The sequence below is a fragment of the Triticum dicoccoides genome, chromosome 5A, assembly GCF_002162155.2.
Source record: "Triticum dicoccoides isolate Atlit2015 ecotype Zavitan chromosome 5A, WEW_v2.0, whole genome shotgun sequence".
Classification (NCBI taxonomy): Eukaryota; Viridiplantae; Streptophyta; class Magnoliopsida; order Poales; family Poaceae; genus Triticum; species Triticum dicoccoides.
The window spans coordinates 17,241,641-17,253,831 of NC_041388.1; the positions used below are offsets into that span (position 1 = coordinate 17,241,641).

General features: G+C 46.6%; 1 pseudogene; it reads right to left on the reverse strand.

Moving 5' to 3' along the window:
• Nucleotides 1–4,011: 4,011 nt before the first annotated feature.
• On the reverse strand, nt 4,012–7,978 carry LOC119299053 (annotated as a pseudogene).
• Between the last annotated feature and the right edge of the window lie 4,213 nt (nt 7,979–12,191).

The following is a 12,191-nucleotide window of genomic DNA, read 5'->3' on the forward strand; positions in this document are numbered from 1 at the left end:
AGTACCATCAGGCCTAAGCTTCTTCTTGAATACCCATTTGCATCCTATAGGTTTGCACCCATAAGGACGATCAGTTATCTCCCAAGTTTCATTTTCCAAGATGGAATCCATCTCGCTACGAACCGCTTCCTTCCAGTAGTCAGCATCTTCAGATGCATAGGCCTTTGAAATAGAACTGGGAGTGTCATCTATGAGATACACAAGAAAATCATCACCAAAGGACTTTGCAGTCCTCTGTCTCTTGCTCCTGGTAGGAACTTCATTGTTCTCCTCCACAGGACTTTCGAAGTGTTCCATCAAAATGGTAGGTTCGGTAATTGTAACTGGTTCCTGATTCGATGAACTAGGCATCTCCTGATTAGATGAGGTAGCCATATCCTTCATGGGAAAGATATCTTCAAAGAAAGTCGCATCATTCGACTCCATGATCGTACCGACATGCATGTCAGGTACCTCAGATTTTACAACCAAGAATCTATAGCCAATGCTATGAAAAAGCATATCCCAGGAAAACACAATCCACAGTCTTTGGTCCAAGCTTCCGCTTCTTTGGAATTGGAACATTGACTTTCGCCAAACAACCCCATGTTCATAGATAAGAGAGTTTTAACCTTTTCTTCTCCGATTCCTCGAATGGAGTTATCTCTTTATTCTTTGTGGGGACTCGGTTCAGGACATGACATGCGGTCAATATCGCCTCCCCCCACCATGCCTTGAAGAGACCCGATGTATCTAACATGGCATTAACCAAATCAGTTAGAGTACGGTTCTTTCTTTCGGCCACCCCATTTGATTGAGGTGAGTAGGGAGGAGTCCTCTCATGGATTATACCATGTTCCGCACAAAAAGCATCAAACTCAGTGGAAAAATACTCTCCACCACGGTCGGACCTAAGCCTCTTGATTTTTCGATCAAGTTGGTTTTCCACTTCAGCTTTGTAGATCTTGAAAAAGTTCAAAGCCTCATCCTTAGATTTCAGAAGATACACACGGCAGTATCTTGTGGAGTCATCAATTAACATCATGAAATATTTCTTTCCACCTTTTGTCAACACATCATTCATTTCACATAGAACTGTATGTATGAGCTCTAGTGCTGCAAGATTTCTTATTTCCGCAGTCGTGTGAGACTTACGAGGTTGCTTAGCTTGCACACACACTTGACACTTAGATCCCTTGACGGTGGTGAAACTAGGGATTAAGTTCAAGTTCGCTAGTCGCGACATGCAACCAAAGTTAACATGACAAAGACGCGAATGCCACACATTGGATTCACTATTGTTGCAAATATGATTAACAACTTTATTGCAAACGTCTGATAAGGATAAACGAAACAAGCCTCCTGACTCATAGCCTTTACCAACAAAGGTTCCATACTTGGATATTACAAATTTATTCGACTCAAAGACAAGCTTGTAGCCATCTCTACACAGAAGAGATCCGCTAACAAGATTTTTATTGACGGAGGGGACATAATGCACGTTCTTCAGCCGCACGATCTTCCCCGAAGTAAACTTCAGATCGACTGTGCCAACACCACGAACAGAAGCACTTGAACCGTTGCCCATCAGCACGGTTGAAGTCCCTGCGGTCTGATAAGACGAAAACATGGAAATATCACCGCATACATGCACATTAGCACCCGTGTCAATCAACTAGTCAGGAGAATGACATACTGAAAGAATAGTGGGAAATATACCATACCCAGCATCCTTCATGTCAGTGTCTCCAATGACAACATTAGCGGTCTTGCCGCCTTTCCCAGGGTTACGCTTGTCATAGCGATTAGGGCAACTAGGAGCCCAATGGTCAGGATCCCCACACACATGACAAGCACCTTTCTTCTTGCCATTCTTCTTCTTGAAGTTCGTGTGTTGCACAACCTTGTTCTTCCCATCAAACTTTGCTTTACCATCAAACTTGCCCTTGTTCTTGAACTTGTGGGGCTGGAAGTTCTGCTTCTGTACCACATTGGCACTAGATCCTCCCTCAATACCTCGAGCACGTGTGTCCTTTGCTCTCGCCTTTTCTTCCACATCAAGAGTGCCAATGAGATCCGGGACGGAAAACTCCTGCCTCTTATGCTTCAGCAAGGTAGCAAAGTTCCTCCATGAAGGAGGAAGCTTAGTGATGATACCTCCGTCAACAAATTTGTCCGGTAGCATACAACTGAAGTGCTCAAGTTCTCTAGAAAATGACTGTATCTCATGAGTTTGCTCAACCACAGAGCGCTCTTCAGTCATCCTGTAATCATAGAATTGCTCCATGATGTACAGCTCAGTGCCAGCATCTGAGACCCCAAACTTGGCCTCGAGTGCATCCCACATATCTTTTCCATTATCAATTGACGCATAAGCATCAACTATGTTCTCACCAAGAACACTCAAGAGAGTAGCCTTAAACAGAGTATCCATTTTCTGAAAAGCTTGTGCCTGTTGAGCATCAAGCTCTCCTTCAGGTTTGCCGAGAGTGGCGTCATAGCAACTCATGGTTTGAAACCATAAGACTGCTCTCACGCACCACCTCTTATAGTGGATACCCTCAAACATAGGAGGTCTCATGGAAGCAGCAAAACCACTTGGGGTAAATTGCCTATGATAAGGTTTTTGGATTGTTGGAAATATGAGCAATTTACCAAATGATTTTATGAACAGAAATACTAGATAAAGCATGACTAATATAGAAGAGATAAAACAAGTCATGCGTTCTGACAGAGAGAAGGTAAATAGCTTCTGCATATATGAACCGTAGCCTATCATATCTAAAGCAGACAGTATAGCAAGTAGTATATATGAAGTAGAACCTAACATGTGTAGGACAAGGACTAGAACAAGGAACTGTGGCAGAACCTTTAACAGGAAAGACAAGAACACGTACGGGATAGCAGCAGCAGAAGCGCTGGACTTGGGGTCGGTGTCCTCGCCTGCCATGTCGTCGAGGAGGTCATGGACGTCGGGGAAGAAGTCGTCGTTGGGGAAGTAGTCGTCGGCGACCGGTTCGTCCGTGATGAAGCAGCCAGTAGTCGCGCTGAGCGCTCCCCAAAAACCTTATCGCCCTTCTCCCGTACAGGACTCAAAAGATGCGGTTTCGGAGGCCTACTATTCCGACGTGCGGTGCACGTCGCAAGCCGGGATGGGAAAGATCGTAGCAGCAGCGCAGTGCTCAGAAACTTTGTGGCGAGAGGAAGGGGTTCTTCTGGTGTGTCTCTCTGGAGAGGAGCCACCTCTCTTATATAGGCACAGGAGAAGGACGCGAAGAGGCTGCGACGGGAGGTGAAGCAACGAAGAGAGACGAAGCGAACAGGCAGCGACCGAAGAGGCGCGCCGTTCGAATTCAGTGTCCACTACAGAAAAACATTTCAACTCCCACGTGACCTTTCGTATACTCGTCGTGCGTGGCAAAAATTTAGACATCGGCTCGGCTCATTCCCGCGGCGCGGCGCGGCGTGACGAGGCGTGGCGAGACGGGCGGCGGAGGAGGAGCGCGCGTGGATGTCCCTCTTGTTCTCATGCTCATACATGTGGGGAAAGAACCTCCCTTATAAAGAGGTCCAACTCCCTCTAAACTAGCAATGTGGGACTAAACTTTTATTCCACCTCTTGCCTTGCACAAATGGGCTGCGTGGGCCTCTAGGATTTATTAGGAATTTTTGAAACTGCTATTGGGCTAGGCCCAAAATAGATAAAATTCCAGCACATTATTCCATAGCTAAACACATCACTCAGTCGTGATGCTTTTCCAAATGATGCATACTCTACACAAGAAAACGATGAACAAAATTTAAACATGATTTATTAGTCAAAGGAAACGGATATGTATGTTAAGCAAGATAGCCAATCTTAAGGACCCAACTGAACCTGGCATGTTGGAAGACATCGTTGAGGATATGATCACCGTGTAATAACCTTGCAATGCCAAAGTCTGCCACACGTGGAGTCATGTCCTCGCCAAATAATACATTGGTTGGCTTCAAATCACAATGCAAGACCACTTCATGGTATCCATAGTGCAGCTACTCCATTGCTATTGACACATCAAGCATAACTCCCAGCCTCTCGCGGAATCCAAATTGCCTATCTCCAACCTGCGAGTGGTGCAATACCGTGTCTAAGCTGCCATTGGGCATGTACTGTAGCACTAGCGGTATGAAGTCCATGTTAGAACATGTGCCGACTATCCGTATCAGGTTACAGTGTCGTGCCATGCGGAGTACACGACACTCGGCATCAAAGCTTCTAATGGAGTGCTTCAATCTTATGTCGAGAACCTTTACTGCAACCACTAAACCGCTGCTGAGCTGGCCCTTGAAAACTTTTCCGAAACCTCCAGAGCCCAACAAGTAATCTTCACTAAAATTATCAGTGGCACGGACACAGTGGAGGTGAGTGATTAATTGATGGCCTACCGGGTCTCCCAGATCCATTAAAGCTTTGAACTCGCCTTTTTCATGTTTCTTTCTGATTGATAGGTACCAATAGTATAAGGAAAAAGTAATAGCAACGAGAGCTATAGTGTTACTGGGGAGTACGATTTTGAGCAAGTGATAATTGTAATATGGAGGCTTGTCTTTACTGAGTTGCGAAAATTTTGAGGACGGAGATGGAGGGAAACCACACAAGCCAGAGTTGTTCTCATACTGACTCTCCGGGAAAGTGACAAGGGATCCAAGCTCCGGTATTGATCCATTCAGCCTATTGTATGACAGATTAATCTCTTACAGGTCCAGCAAGGAGAATGAAGTCGGGATTGGGCCTTCCAACGGATTGTGTGACAGGTCAAGCACTACCAGTTTCTTGACACCTCCAAGCTCCTTAGGAATGGCACCAGAAAGCAAATTGTGTTGGAATAATGCAAACATATGACACCTACAATTAGGTAAGTTTGATTAGAACGTTGTCCAGTTGAACTTTGCATGACACATTCTAGTTGTAGTACTCCTTCCGTCTAGGTGTATAAGTCACCTTACGGAAACTAAATAATCCCAAAACACTTAGGCGCGATACATTAACTTTCATCTCATTTTTTGACATAAATAAAGGAATCAACCAATAAAACATGGAAGGCATGTATGCTTTCAATGACTTGAAACTACTAAACCTAAAATGCAACGGAAAGTTTATTGCATGCAGTGCTATTAATTAGCAAATAAACATTAAGTTCTCTTATTTTCCCTTCCGCCTTGATCGCGATGCACAACATAAAATGATTTATACACCTAGATGGAGAGACTACCAAGTATTTGAGTCTATACGTATAGAAGTTGGAGTTCGAGTCATGTTAGGCTTGTGATCAAGCTTGCCGGTGATTCGTCCGGAGAGGTTCCTTTGTGCGTCCGTATTGAAAGTCTTCTACGAGTCGGATAGCTAGCTCATGAGTGAGGCCGTGTATATATACACCAGGTTGTGTGAGTTTTGTAACACCGTTAGAAAATAGAAAATGAAATAAAGAGAAAAGATGACACATCAGGGATCCTTTGCTATCAGTTTTTGTGCGCAATGTGTTCATCATGATTTAATGTGATTGATCCTGTGAACGAATTTCCAATAAATTGTGCCCAAGATTCACGACCGTGGGGTAGAACATGTTTCCAAGCTCCTTGGGATCTGAGAAACTAGCTGGTTGAAGGAAAGGTCTAGGAATATCATGGAGCCATCTTCAATGGAAGTGAACTCGTCCATGCTTCCCAAGTACATGATGGTGAATTTGCACAGCTTCTTGCTGGACATCCGAGTTAAGTCCTCCGAACAGCCGCCGCCAAACACGAGCAGGCTCCCCTTGTTGCGACATTCACTGCTCTGCCGCTCGTCGTTTCGCAAGTAGGCATATGGTCGCCCTGTGACGAAGCCCGACGACATCTTCCTTGACTGCCTCGCCAGCTCCAGCGGTATAATTCCATTTAGCTGGTTCTCATTGAGGTCCAGCCAAACTAGTCTCTTGCAGGCTCCTAGCTCCGGCAGTATCAGGCCTGAGAAGGAGTTGTTATTTAGCTTCAAGATTATTAGGTTGTTTGGCCGCCCGAGCCATGCCGGCACCGGGCTGCTTTCGAGCGATAGCCAGTTCAGATCCGAGCAGTTCACCAGTTTTGGCGGAGTGAATTGCAAAAAACAACTACATTTTAAGTTATGTTCCGGAATTGTCACCACATTTCTTGGCCGCCCCAAAAATCTACCGTTTTCCTTGCTAAAATTCTCAATAAACACTAATGACCGGTTTGAAGTGATTAATCTGATTTCTGACATGTTGGGCCCGCAGGTCAGGTCCACCTGGCACACATGTTAACACCGTTTGTGTTGACTATGAAAAAATGCCCCGCGACCACACCCCACCTTCTCTCGCGCATGGCCGGCGGCTCCCCGCATCCTCTCCCTCATGGATGGCGCCGCCCCACCACCTCCTTTTCCAACGCCACCCCACCTCCTTGCTCTCCTATCGAGCCATCCACCTTCCTCCATCTCTTCTCCCTCCTAGCGCCGGGGAGATCCGTCGCCGTGCATCCCGCCCTACACCGCCCCACGCTGAGTTCAATGGCTCCTATGACGCGACCCCTCCCCTCCCTGTCCCGACGAGCTCTGTCGCCCTCCTCTGGTGTGCGTCGAGGCGGTCGGCTGCTCACTAGGCCACGCCACTTCCTACCCCTATGCCGTCGTTCGGAGTAGCTCGATGCGTGGAATGGTGCCGAACGGGATGCCAAATTAGCGCACGCGAGCTCCCGGACGAGGACAACCAATTGTCGTGGCGCGCAAGCTGTCGGCGGTGACCCTGCCTGTCGTCGGGCGGCAGCCTCACGCGCGGCTGCTCGGGACAACTTGCACGGAGGCGGCAACAGTGCAGCTTCGGAATGGCTCGCCAGGCTGTGCGAGGCGACCTACATGGAGGCAGTGGCCATGCGGCTCGGGACAGCACCCTCCTCGGTGCGGCGGTAGCTGGCTGGCCATGCAGCGGCGCGAGCTTGAGCATGGTGGCAACGTTGGATGCACCCAAGCTGTTCGATGGAAAGCCTCCAAAGAGAAGAAGAAGGTTTGGGAGAGATAAGGGTGCTGACTGGTAGGCCCTCCGTCTAACTTAACAGGTCAACAAACGATGTTGACAATTTTGTGCCACGTCAGCACTTACAGCAGGCCCGACATGTCAGAAATCAGATTAATCACTTCAAACCGGACATTAGTGTTTATTGAGAATTTTAGCAAGGAAAACGATAGATTTTTGGGGCGGCCAAGAAATGTAGTTGTAATTCCGGAACATAACTTAAAATGTGGTGGTTTTTTGTAATTCATTCGTTCTGGCGGGATGCCACTTATAAGACCATTGTAATCAAGGATGAGATTCTTCAGCCCGCGAGCACTGGCTAATGACGCCGGGATCTCGCCCTTTAGTTTGTTTTCCCACAGGATGAGGTCCCAAAGCCGGGGAAGGTGGCTGAGGGATGTGGCGATGGAACCATCGATGTAGTTCAGGATGAGGTCGAGAGACTCGAGGCCGGCACAGTTGGAGATGGCTGGCGGGATGCCGCCGTTGAGGTAGTTGTTCTACAGGTAGAGTGCCTTGAGCTTGGAAATGCCAGTTCCCGAGCAGAGTGATGACCGTATAGCGCTGATGAGCTTGTTGGAGCTGAGGTCCAGCGTCTTGAGCTCGGCAAGCTCGCCCATGGAGTCTGACAGGGAGCCGCTGAAGCTGTTCATGGATAAAGAGAGCGATGGGAGACACGGGTGCACAAAGGTGAATGCGCCGCTGCCAGTTGGGAGCTCGCCGGAGAAGTTGTTGTTCGATAGGTCGAGGTAGGAGAGCGACGCGAGCCCTGTGATGTTCAGCAGGAAAGTGCCACTCAAGTGGTTGCCGGAGAGGTTGAGCGAAACTAGAGCACTGCAGCCGGCAAGGACACCGGTCACCACCTCGCCGGAGATGAGGTTGACGGACAGGTCAAGCGGATCCATTCTGGAGCAGTTGGAGAACGCAGGGAGTGAGCCGGTGGCGGTGATCATGTTCCCGGCACTAGTAGAAAATGGACCATTAGTACCGGTTTGTAAGGGCCTTTAGTGCCGGTTATGGAACCGGCACTAAGGTTTCGGCACTAAAGGCCCCCCCCCCCTTAGTACCAGTTCGACACGAACCGGCGCTAAAGTGCCACCACGTGGCGTGAGCTCGCGCCCTAGTATGGGGGACCTTTAGTACCGGTTCCAACCGGTACTAAAGGTTTTTTTTTTGATTTCTTTTTTTGAAAATTTTGGAAAAAAATATTATTTTTTTTATTTTTTTTGAATTATTTGATGATTTAGTCTCTAATCACCTCTCTTAACTGCTCAAGTGTGGATCACTCATTTCAAATCATCTAACTTCCCGACCAGTCACCCATCCCTCTCACTACTCCAGCCCGAGCACGCTTAACTTTCAGGTTCTATTCTCCTTCGTTTCCGAGTCTGCACTTGTTGTTTTCCTGACAATAGTAAGATGTCAATCCTATTAACCTTCAGGAATTTTGCTTGAGCATGAAGTGACACATTTCACTGTTTGAGTTTGAAACTATTGTTTTAAAAACAATAATTATTTAGTAACACTAATATTTCTTGAATAATTAGTTTGACCATTGTTTGACCACAGTTTGACCAGATTTGACCAAAATTGAAATAAATAAAAAAAAAATTTAGTAACACTAATATTCTAGAATAATTAGTTTGACCATTGTTTGACCACAGTTTGCCCACTGTTTGAATATTTTTCAATTTTTTCCACTCTAGATCTTAAAAGCCCCGTAACTTTTCGAGTAGATGATTTTTTATATAAAAAACTTTTTCATCCGAGTTAGTATGCAAAAGTTATGCCCATTTTTACAAATTTCAGAGAGATTTCGCAAATAAAGTCAAAATTCACATTTGCAAATTTTCCCAACAACTAGACCACATATCACATGAGAAATTTATTTTCTTTTATTTTTTTGACATTTCCATTATTTTCTTTTATTTTTTTTAAAACTGAAAAGGCGATAGGGGGGTAGAGTTTGAAAATGGGACCTTTAGTACCGGTTCGTGGCACGAACCGGTACTATAGGTTAGACCCCTTTAGTACCGGTTCGTGGCACGAACCGGTACTAAAGGTCACGAACCGGTACTAAAGTTGATCGTGGGGCCCCGACCTGACGCCAGCCTGCCACCACCCCTTTAGTGCCGGTTCGTGCCACGAACCGGTACTAAAGGTTCAACACGAACCGACATTAATGCAAATCCGTTCGAACCGGCACTAATGGTACCATTAGTACCGGCTCAAATACAAAACGGTACTAATGTGCTTCACGTTTGACCCTTTTTCTACTAGTGCGGTAAGGTTTAACCGACGGAACCACCCGCGGCAGTGTGCAACATCTGGCCGAGGTCGCCGGTGATCTTGTTGTAGGACAGGTCGAGGACATCTAAACCAGCAAAGACCATACCTCCGTCTCCGTTCCAGCCGCCGATGAGGTTGCCGGAAAGGATCAGCTCCCTTGGCCCGCCGCATGCGATAGTGAGCACGACCACGTTGTCCATGGACCCGCTCAGCTTGCCATTGCCTGACAGGTCCAGCACTGCCAGCGTATGGCCGCACCTCCAGCCCCGGCCGGCATCCGTGATTGAGCCGCTGATGTTGGCGCCTCGCAAGCTGACCGCCACAACGCTGCCCAGCCGCAGCAGCGTGCCGGTGACGGCGGGGAAGTCAAGTATAACCGGGACATGAGCTAGGGACAGCGACACGAGCCTGCCACCCGGCAAAGGGGAACCGGCACACGCCTTTGTCACGGGTCCATCCGTCGAGCTCCCACTGGTTCCGCAAGGCCGCTCTGAAACTCTCCAGCAGCTCCTCGTGATGTTTGTCTGCCGCCGTTACCACCAGAGGCACAAGCAGCAGCACCGCCAGGCAGAGGGGCGGACCCACCCATGTTAGCACAACCGGTGTCACATGACACCGGGTAAAATTTCTACTTACCCTGCTAGGAGGGAGCTCCTAACCGGCACTCTCAGCGCGGTTTCTGGTACTGGTGCCCGAAAGAGTTGTGAGTGGGCCGGCCCAGCGAAATACAAGGGATAGCGAGAAAAAAGCAAAAAAAAAAAACAACAACCGCAATAATCGTTCTCCTAGAGGATCAAACTCGCGCCATAAGAACAGAGAACGAGTGTGTTTACCACCTCACATACTTTGCGCTACTAACCAAATACAGGGCGAACTTGTATAAGTACATTTGTAGTCGCGTAATTCGCTTTGATTTTTATTTTTTTTGAAAACATTTTGGAAAAAGTCCATGAATTACAGAAAAGTTCATTTGTTTTGAAAAAAAATCAATTTTGAAAAAGAGTTCACGATTTTGAGATAAATGTCTATCAATTTCTAAAAAAATAGTTCACATATCATGATAAAAGAGTTCACAGTTTTGAAAAAGTTCATCAAAATTCAAAAAAGGTACATCAATTTTGAAAAAAGTAAACCAATTTTGAAAAAAGTTCATCAAAGTTCAAAAAAGGTTCATCGATTTTGAAAAAAAAATCATCGAAATTCAAAAAAGGTTCATCGATTTTGGATAAAGTTCATCAAAATTCAAAAAAGGTTCATTAGTTTTGAAAAAAGTTCACCGATTTTAAAAAAAGTTCATCAAAATTCAAAAAAGGTTGACCGTTTTTGAAAAACTTCATCAATTTTGAAAAATAGGTCACGATTTTGAAAAAAGTTCATCGGTATTGGAAAAAAGTTTACAAGAAGGTGAAAAAAGTTCATCGATTGAAAATAAATTCATTAAAATTGGAAAAAAGTCGTCAAATCTGAAGTAGTTCATCAACATCGAAAAAAGTTAATTGAAATTCGAAGAAAGTTCATCAAATTGCAAAAAATTGTTCATCGAATTTGAATAAAAGTTAATCAAAATTTTAAAAACAGTTCATGGATTTAGAAAAAAAGTTGATCGATTTGAAGAAAATGTTCATGTATTTGCGAACGAATTCATCGTGCCAAGACGAAGAGAAAAAATAAAACAAAAAATTTAAAAAGCAAAACAAAAGAAGGAAAAAGGAAGAAGAACGAATACTAGACGAACAAACTAAAGTGTAACCATATCCTGGCCTATGTGGCCGCGTGGTTGAACTAGCTGTCCTTGACGCGGGAGGTAGTTGGTTCGAAGCCTGATAGCGCCCCTTTTGCGGATTAAGACACAAAATAAAAACACATAATGGGCCGGCCCAGTGTGCCGCTGGGGGTGTGCGCCAGTTTGCGCCCATGCCTGCAACAGGCACCGTTTAGGGAACACCCTGCTAGGACACTGGCTGAACCGGACTTAGGCTAGCGAGGCAAGCAACAAGATAAACCAAGCGCGGCCCAACTAGCAGTAGCAGCCCAGCTGATCGGTTGGAGGTAGCCAGACCTAGCTCTATTATCCATTCACCTAAAAAAAGCCGTGTAAGAGGATAGGGCGTTGACCCGTTGGCTGGACAGTTGGGGTAGCTCGTAGCTCCAGCCCTGGCTTTGACATGTTTATTAAAAAAAGTCGTATGATCGATTGGATCGATCTTCTCCTCTTTTACATGCATGTCTACTCCCCTCGTGACCTGGAATCTAATCACGGCGAGTTGATGTCGCCTGCTCGGCAAGACGCCGTCGATGCTTCTCCCCTCTGCCAGCCGGCCCTGCTCTCGTTAGTTGGTTCGAATCCTGGTAGCGCCCCTTTTTGCGGATTAAGACACAAAATAAAAACACGTAATGGGCCGGCCCAGTGTGCCGTGGGGGGTGTGCGCCCGTTTGCGCCCATGCCTGTGACGGGCGCAACGGACGCCGTTTTAGGGAATGCCCTGCTAGGACACTGGCTGAACTGGAGTGAGGCTAGCGAGGCAAGCAACAAGATAAACCAAGCGCGGCCCAACTAGCAGTAGCAGCCCAGGCGATCGGTTGGAGGTAGCCAGACCTAACTCTATTATCCATTCGCCTAAAAAAAGCCGTATAAGAGGATATGACGTTGACCCGTTGGCTTGACAGTTGGGGTAGCTCGTAGCTGCCAGCCCTGGCTTTGACATGTTTATAAAAAAAAGCCGTATGATCGATTGGATCGATCTTCTCCTCTTTTACATGCATGTCTACTCGCCTCGTGACGTGGAATCTAATCACAGCGAGTTGACGTCGCCTGCTCAGCAAGACGCCGTCGATGCTTCTCCCCTCTGCCAACCGGCCCTGCTCTCACGGCTACCC